Source organism: Lissotriton vulgaris, chromosome 4_1, assembly GCF_964263255.1.
Source record: "Lissotriton vulgaris chromosome 4_1, aLisVul1.2, whole genome shotgun sequence".
Classification (NCBI taxonomy): Eukaryota; Metazoa; Chordata; class Amphibia; order Caudata; family Salamandridae; genus Lissotriton; species Lissotriton vulgaris.
In genome coordinates this window covers 1,385,991,953-1,386,000,240 of record NC_141691.1, presented here as the reverse complement: position 1 = coordinate 1,386,000,240, position 8,288 = coordinate 1,385,991,953, and the positions used below count along the sequence as shown (strand labels likewise).

General features: G+C 48.9%; 1 pseudogene; it reads right to left on the bottom strand.

The window, feature by feature from the left end:
• Positions 1-6,166: 6,166 nt before the first annotated feature.
• On the bottom strand, positions 6,167-6,701 carry LOC147724020 (large ribosomal subunit protein bL34m-like; annotated as a pseudogene).
• Between the last annotated feature and the right edge of the window lie 1,587 nt (positions 6,702-8,288).

Here is an 8,288-nt window from a genome sequence, read left to right as displayed (position 1 = left end):
GAGGTTTGAACCTGTCTCAGGAACTGTGTCTGGGAATGTTGCATTGTAGGTGGAGGTCTGTAAAGTAGTCGAAATTTACAGGAAGGAGATGGTGTAGGGGTGCATCTGGTGAAAAGGGTTTCACAATTTTGTATGGAGACGTCGTCAGCTTTAGTGGATTTTTTTTAAAAACACATTTATTGTGTCAAAAGTCATACACATTGCAGTGCTCCTTAATCTTTCAATACTTGGAAGACCACCCAGGAAGCCGGCGGAAGAGAATTACACAATGTCGCAGCATGCAAAAGAGTACGTAGAGTGGATTCTCCCATACACTGCCGCTCCACTGCGTAAGCGGGGTCCTTCCTGTCTCCATACCACCATTTATTTAGCACTAGGAGATGCGAATCCATTTAGTACGATTGGACATCCGGCGTGACCAGCCACCGCAATATGTTGACTGGAAGCAGGTCTGCAGCACCACCCTGGACGCCCCCGCCCAGAGGAATTGCCCTAATGCCGCACTGACCTGGCAAAACCACATGGGAGATACTGGATATGATGGTTCTGCAATTGATAGAGCAGATGCGGCAGCGATACCATTTTAAAGATAGTCGATCTGCCATATATGGAGGGGGGACCAAGATTTCATCTTGCATACCCGTAGCCATACTGGTACTATATTTCTGTCCCACCCCACTATAGGTGAATTGGTTAGAAAGACTCCCAGGTATTTCACGCCCTCCATCGTCACCTGGACTGCTGAGGCCTAAGGCCCCAATCCCTCAGTGTCCCCCAGTACCCACAGGGTGGATTTACATGGGTTCATGAATAAACCCGCTGTATCACCAAAAATGTGCATAATGCGCAACAGCCTTGTTCCCATCCTATTATTGTCCGTTGAAAAGAATAGGACATCGTCCGCATATAAAGCAATGCGGTCGGAGAGCCCCCGGTCCCACTCAAAGCTCACCACTTGCTCATCCATCTGCACCCATGCCTCTAAGGGCTCCATGGCTAGAGCAAATAAATACGGTGGCAATGGACACCCCTGACGGGTGCCCCTGCCAATTGAAAATGTAAAGGAGTTGGATCCGGCAACACGCACCAACGCTGTGAGATCTTATATAGCAGTTTTAGATATGACATGAAGCAATATTCAGTCGATCCAATAGTGCGAACAGGTAGACCCAACTAATGGAGTCAAACGCCCTATCCATATCCGCCAGCATGAGAACAGCCAGCACTCCCCTTCCCTGAACAGCAGCTATGGATGTGTGCGCTCAATGGATATTATGGCGTGTGGCCCTCTGGGGCATGAATCCAGCATGGTCGGGATGGATCAAGTTAGTTATATGAGATTGAAGGCGATTGGCCAGCACCTTGGCCAGAATTTTGGCCTCAACGTTTAGCAATGAGATGGGATAATACGAGGTGTGCTGGTCAGGGTTCGGCCTGGTTTGTGAAACACCACTACTTCTGCGTGCCTCCAGTCTCGTCGTAGGCACCCCCGGTCTCTAGCTTCCTCGACAACTTGAAGATGATGAGGCCCGAATTTTGAAGATATTTCTTGAAAAATTCACATGGGAACCCATTAGGGCCCGGCACCTTTCCAGAGTTCACGTCTTCCAGTGTGACGCTTATCTCCTTGTCAGTGAATGGAAGTTCAAGGTCTGCTCGTGCCTCGCCTGAGAGAGCACACGTTTAGGAAGCGATGTTCTACATTTTCATGCAGGAGTTCCCCAGTGGTGTATAGCTCTGCAAAGTAATGCGCAAAGCTCTCTGCAATAAGAGATGGGTCACTCATGGTCTGTCCATCAGGACCCGGTATGCTTGGGAGGACCCGAGGTAGCAAAGCCCCTTGACACAGTCTATGCAGTAATGTCTCCCCATTGATAAATTCTGCTGTGGAATGCCAGCCACGCAAGTCCACCAGGGTATCAGCATGGGATTGTCGCTCTAACGCCAGCTGTCGGTGTACCAAACATCCTCCCACCCTCTACTACTCTGCTCTAGTTCTTATAAGCAAGAATCCGACCGCAGGAGCGATTCCCGCCGGACTGGACGCGCAGCCGCGCAGAATGAAATGTCCACCTCCCACAGGGTGGGCTTCATGGCCTCCCATTAGGTTGCTGCCTCAGCTAAGGTTCCCACATTTATATCCAAATATTGCTCAATTCCCTGCTCAATGTGCTCCCGATAAGTCTTGCAGATGCCAGGGGGATAAACGCCAATGAAAGGGCTGTTTCTCGGGACCCAACTGTACCGGGAGTGGTCGGACAAACCCCTTGGAAGAATCTCCACTGCCCTCACCAGTCCTACCACACCCTTCGGTACAAATAGATAATCAAGACGGGAGTATGAAACATGGGTTGTCGAAAGGTACGTATATCCTAGTTCCTCGCGATGCAGTCGCCTCCATGTATCCAGTCAACCCAATCCTGTTACCAAGGCATGCTGTCTGGTACCGTGTGAAGCAGCGAGATATCCTCCTGCTCTCCATCTATGGTCAGGTCCATTACATCATTCCAATCACCCCCTACTATTGCCAGCCCCTCTGATATATCGGCCCACAAGAACGTAAGACGCTCTACTAATGTCCATTGCAGCGGCGAAGGAGCATACACACACCCCAAGACCACCTGTTCCTCATATATGGTGCCCCTAATGAAGACATATCTCCCCAGAGTGTCGGTCCATGTCTTGATATGTTTGTATGGGTCACTGCGATGAAGTAAAATCGCGACCCCTTGGGATCCCCTAGTGAAGCTTGAGTGGAACACTTGAATATTACCATAGAGGAGGAGCCACAAAGGTTTAGTACCCATTAAATGGGTCTCCTGAAGCATCGGGACATCTGCTATCCTATCTTTAGGGACTACCATCTAAGGGTCTCCGGGTATCAATATGTGGGATGGCTACAGACCAGTGTAGGAATCGTATCTGTGTGTGGCAGTGATGCAGTGCAAACAAATAACGTGTGTACCTCACCTTCCCCCATCCACCCCTATACCTCAAAACAGCTGAAGTATCTGTCGCAGTGAGGGTAGCTTGCGGGCCCCAACGGGAGCCCCCCACCCACCCCCCAATGATTCCCCAATAATCTGCCCATATTCAACAAGCATGCCCCGAACTACTAAGAGTCAAAAAGAGGTGCTAGCCCCTGCTCATGTTTCGTCGGTTGAAGCCAATGTCTCCAACTGTCCCCCATCTAGAAGAATCGTGATGTAACTATGACGCCGAAGACCCCTGTTGGGGTACCAAGGTAGATCTGTTAGGATCACTGCAGGATTTGGAGCGGCATTGGGATCTTGACTGCCTAGTTCCTTTCAGATTTTGATCCTGGGTGGCCTGCGGGCGGCTTCACTGGTTGAGGAGTCTGACTCCAGCCTGGGTGGCGTATGTAGCCAAATATTCACACTTTCATCTGTCCAGTTAAAGACATCTTCTAGCGATTCGAAGAATAGAGTCCGGGATTGGTATATCACTCTCAACCTGGCAGGATACAACAGTGTGTAGGGAAGTTTCAACATGCGCAGGTGGGCCTTGGTGTCGCAGACCCAAAGTTCCTCGGGAGCGAAGATGAATAATCCACACCCTTCTAGAAAATAATACTTGGAGGACCAACACTAAGACGTGCTCACAAGCAATGTTCCCTCTAATTTTTTTCCTCTGTGTGCGGCAATGGAGGGTCTCTGTGCTCTGCAACCACGGCTATGTGCGCCAGGAACCAAACCACGCGTGTCTGCGGCGCCAAATGGCACTCCAAAATTTTACTTTAAAAAGTGAAAAGATAGTGCATTTTCATACATACAGCGCCACAATAAGGGTCTTAAGGGCAGTTTGCAAAATTGGATAAGCACTCTCCCCTCCCCTCTACCATCTCCCACCACACTCTTCCTTCTCTCTCCTCTACCCTCTATCCCCACACTCTCCTCCCTTTTTCCCCTCTTTCCTCAATCTCCCTTCTTTCTCCTCCCCTCTCCCATCTCTCCTCAAGGTACACACGATTGTCAATGAGCACTAACACAGCATCATTTATAGCATTTCGGCATTAGTCAACACCACTAGTTTTTCCCTGTTGCTCTCATCTTCATCTCCCCCATGGTTACTCCTTTCCCAGGTCTATCTCCATTGCTCTGCCTTCCACCTCTCATGCCTCTCTCCCAAACTCATCGTCTCCCTTTCTATGCTCAACTCTCTCCCTTTCTATAATCGCAGACTCCCTCTCCTGCTTCTCTCTCTTGCTTCGCTCTTGGGCTCCCTGTCCGTACTTCTCGCCCCTGATACACTCTGTCTCCCTCTCCATGCTTCTGTCCCCTGCTGCACTCTCAGGCTCCCTGTCCGTGCATCTCACCCTTGCTTCACTCTTGGGCTCCCTCTCCGTGCTTCTCTTCCTTGCTGCACTCTCTGCTCCCTCTCTGTGCTTCTCTCCCCTGCTGCACTCTCGTGCTCTCTAGAGATGTGGCCTAACGACCAGAGCTGCCATCTAAGTCACGCAAATACAAAACATGTTGCATTCCAAATGCTATAGGTGTCACATTCGCGAAAGTTATAACTATTGGCATTGTAAATGACAAAGCTATCCATTTAGCTATTTTAAAAATCAACACATAAATAAAATATTTGTCATTCACAAGACCAATAGCTCCAACTTTTCTAATGCGAGACCTATTGCATTTCCAATGCTTGTTGTGCCTTTCTGTCCTGTGTCCAACTCGTTTTTGGTGCCCTTCTGCCCCACTCGTTTTTTTGTGCCTTTCTGTCCTGTGCCCCACTCGTTTTTTGTGCCTTTATGCACTGTATCTCACTCGTTTTTTGTGCCCTTCTGTCCTGTGTCTCACTCGTTTTTTCTGCCCTTCTGGCCTCTGCCCCACTCGTTTTTTTGTGCCTTTCTGTCCTGTGGCTCAATCGTTTTTAGTGCCTTTCTGCCTGTCATTAAATCAAACTGTTGTTAGTAATAATGGTGCTTTAAGAGGCACATTTACAACTTACCTTCCTAAAAAACTGCTTGAAAGGACTCTCAAATCTCACTGTAAAATAATTTCTCTTTAAACGCGGACAGGTTTTGAAGAAAGTTATTTGTTCAATAAACCGGCTAATACAGTCTTTATAAATGTAGCTCTAATGTTCACGAACACAAATGATCAAACTCACATAGTTAAAACTGAGGGTTATTTGTGAGTGAGGCAGGAGTTGGAAAAGGATTTTGGTGGGCACACATATCTGATTAGTCAGTTTCACTGCAGGTAGCTGGACTCTGAGGAGAAGCCTACCATGCATAACCAGGGCAACTATTCAATCTGTAGGTGTTCAGAAGCATAAATGGGAATTGTTTATCATCACACGAAATAGCGACAGTATTCACTCTCTTCCTGCAGTAAATGACCTACATGCAACAGTGCATGCACACATGCGAGCAGTGTTGCAAGTGCAGCAGTGCTATAATGCATTGTCCTAGGTACAGCGCTTACAATACTTTGTGCCTTTCTGTTCGGTGTCTCACTCGTTTTTTGTGCCTTTCTGTTCTGTGTCTCACTTGTTTTTTGTGCCTTTCTGTCCTGTGTCTCACTTGTTTTTTGTGCCTTTCTGTCCTGTGTCCCACGCGTTTTTGTGTCTGCTGTGCCTAGAACTGAAGGACCTTTAAATAGCAAAAAAGGGTAGAAAAGCCTGCATTCCAAAAGACAACCCTAACGCTGTGGATTTTAATCTGAAGTGACTTTCCCGCTCATTCCGAAGGTTTCTGAAGAACAGCAGAGAAAGGAGAGACGATTCTTCCCACCCACGTCTCCCGCCCAGGCTGTGTAGTAAGGCGCTGAAGGAGGAGGAGCTGATGCTGGTTGAGGAGGAGCTGGCGGAATTTGTCCGAAGAGGAAGACATTTTTGCTCCGACATAAAACATCCCTATAAAGGACTCTTCATGGCCAGGCAGCAGTCTTCCAAAATTAGTGCTAGGAATTAGCAATCCCCAGCCACAAATGCACATTTCACCTATGCAAGACTCACCATCATATAGTGCTCTCTTTTTTTTTTTTTGTATTTGTTTTTCTTTTAATGCTCACAATTTAAAGCACAATCTTTAAGCAAAAAGAGAAAGGAGACGAACAAGGAATGCATCCACACCGCATATGTAATTCACAGAACTAAACTATATCAAGTTGGCTGCCACTTTAGACCAGTTTCTTGACATTCTGCAGTGGACACAATAAGGGAGTAGAGTGAGCCTGTGCTTTCCAACATGGCTGCCATCCTCCGCAAAAATCCTGCAGACCCAGAAGTGCACTGTCCACTGGGGAGTCCCTACATCAGATCCAGCAGGTGGTGCTGATGTCTCAGTGTGACAATGACTTCCTGCCTTTTAGCAGTCCCCGAGGATGACCTCAATGCCGCCACGTGTGCTGATGCGCTTGAGCCAGCCATGCGTGCTGATTCTCTTTATGTTTTTAGGCTGGTACTCATTGCCACGTGCCCTGGTGCGGACTTGCTGCATTCGCCATGGTAGAAGCTGTGCAGACCAGCTCTGGCCAAAGATACCCCTTTCTGATGCTCCTGGATATCCAGACACAAGGCTGCTGCTTGGTGGCAAGCGCTGTGCCCTGGAGAAGATGGCCACTGTTCGCTCTTGTGAAGCAGGCTTTGTGGCACGCAGCATCAAAGGCAGCCTTCCACCCGCCGCCGTCCGGCCCCAGGCAGCTCTCAGCGTCCCAAGGAGCGCCATGTCTGCAGCATATAGTTCTCAACTAGCAGGTAATGTTGAACAATCTCCTACACACTCCTCCCGCCCCCCCGCCTCCCGCCCGCCTGCCCCCGCCTCCCGCCCGCCCTCCCGCCCCCCGCCTCCCGCCTCCCGCTCCTTACCTGCAACTCCTCGCGCCCGCACCACTGTAAAAAGTGCCTCATGTCATGTTCGCGCCGCTCGCTTTGTAAAAGCGGCGGGCGGCGCGAATATCTTGCGACGGCCTGTGTGCGCGCTCCACGCTAGGTGGTGCGCGCTGACGTCAGGGAAGGTGCGCGCGCGCGGCCTAGAGGGAACAGTGCTCACAAGTAATTATTCCCCAAAAGTGTGGGGAAAATAAAGAGTGACCACCACTCTTCCCCAGATGATGTAAAGAGGTGTTTCTGGAATGAACTGGTCAGGAGAGTCTTGTACTGTAGGGAAAAAAGGTACCATACATGTAATACTTCCGCTATAGAGATTCAGCACACTCATAGCAAAAATAGGGTCTCACTCACCTCTGCAATCCTCACGCAGTTCTCCAATTAAGAACTTCCTCCTGCAGCACCCCCAACACTTAGGGGTTAACAACCACAAGTGAAGGCAAGGGATGGTAACAGCAAGACCGAGTTCAATCAAAAGAGGAATTGTGGAGAATGAATCTTGGGCATGAAGGCAAAGGAAACACATAAAATAGAAAAGAGCCTCAGAGAACTTAGGCTTCAGGAAAAGAACCTTGTGACCCCAAAAGTAATCAAAGCATTAAGAAAACAAAGGGACTGTTCGACTCTTTGAACAAGAGAGCGGAACGGAGAAGACGTGTTGTCCGGCTTCAGGAGTCAAGCGGAACACACACGCACTCCTCAGGGCACAAAGGGAAACAAGCACTGGCTCACAGCAAACAGCGAGGAGGGGGAACAGGAATGAGCCCGCCCAGCGGTAAAGCAGAGCAATACGCCGAAAACGCGGTGCGTTGCTCCAATGTCCGCAAGAGTGAGTCTTACTTAGTGCACGTACCAGAATGAGAGCGCGGTACATAAAAAGGGGAAAATAAGTCCTTAGTGAGACTTGAGGACACGGCAGCGCTCCAGACAAACGCCAAAATGCAGGAACAAGAAACGATACAGGACAGGGGGCGTGGAGATCAGAAATGGGGGCGTTGACTTCACCAAGGGATCAGTAAACCAAGCAAAGACGCAGTGGTGGAGGTGGGTATTAAAGCGTCGCAGGGAGCGTCTCCAAATGACTACATGGAAAAAGTTCTAAAGGATATAAGGGAATATCTCCAAAGTACGGATACAATGAAAGGGAGGAGAAGCCATTTTACTCTATCAGGGCTGGTCTCTATGACACTAAATCCATGTCCTAACAGTTCTCCCTCCCAAAGACCTTCTCACTGGTTTAGGTTTAGTAGGGTGTGAGGCATGAAATCTACAAATCAATCTGGGAGCACAGATGTTTTCTGCTGGTTCCCAAGATCTATTCTCGGGGGCATACCCTACCCAATCAATGAGATACTGCAATCTGCCTCGATGTCTCCGGGAATCAAGAATCTTGTTTACTTCATATTCCTCTTCCCCTTCGATGATCACAT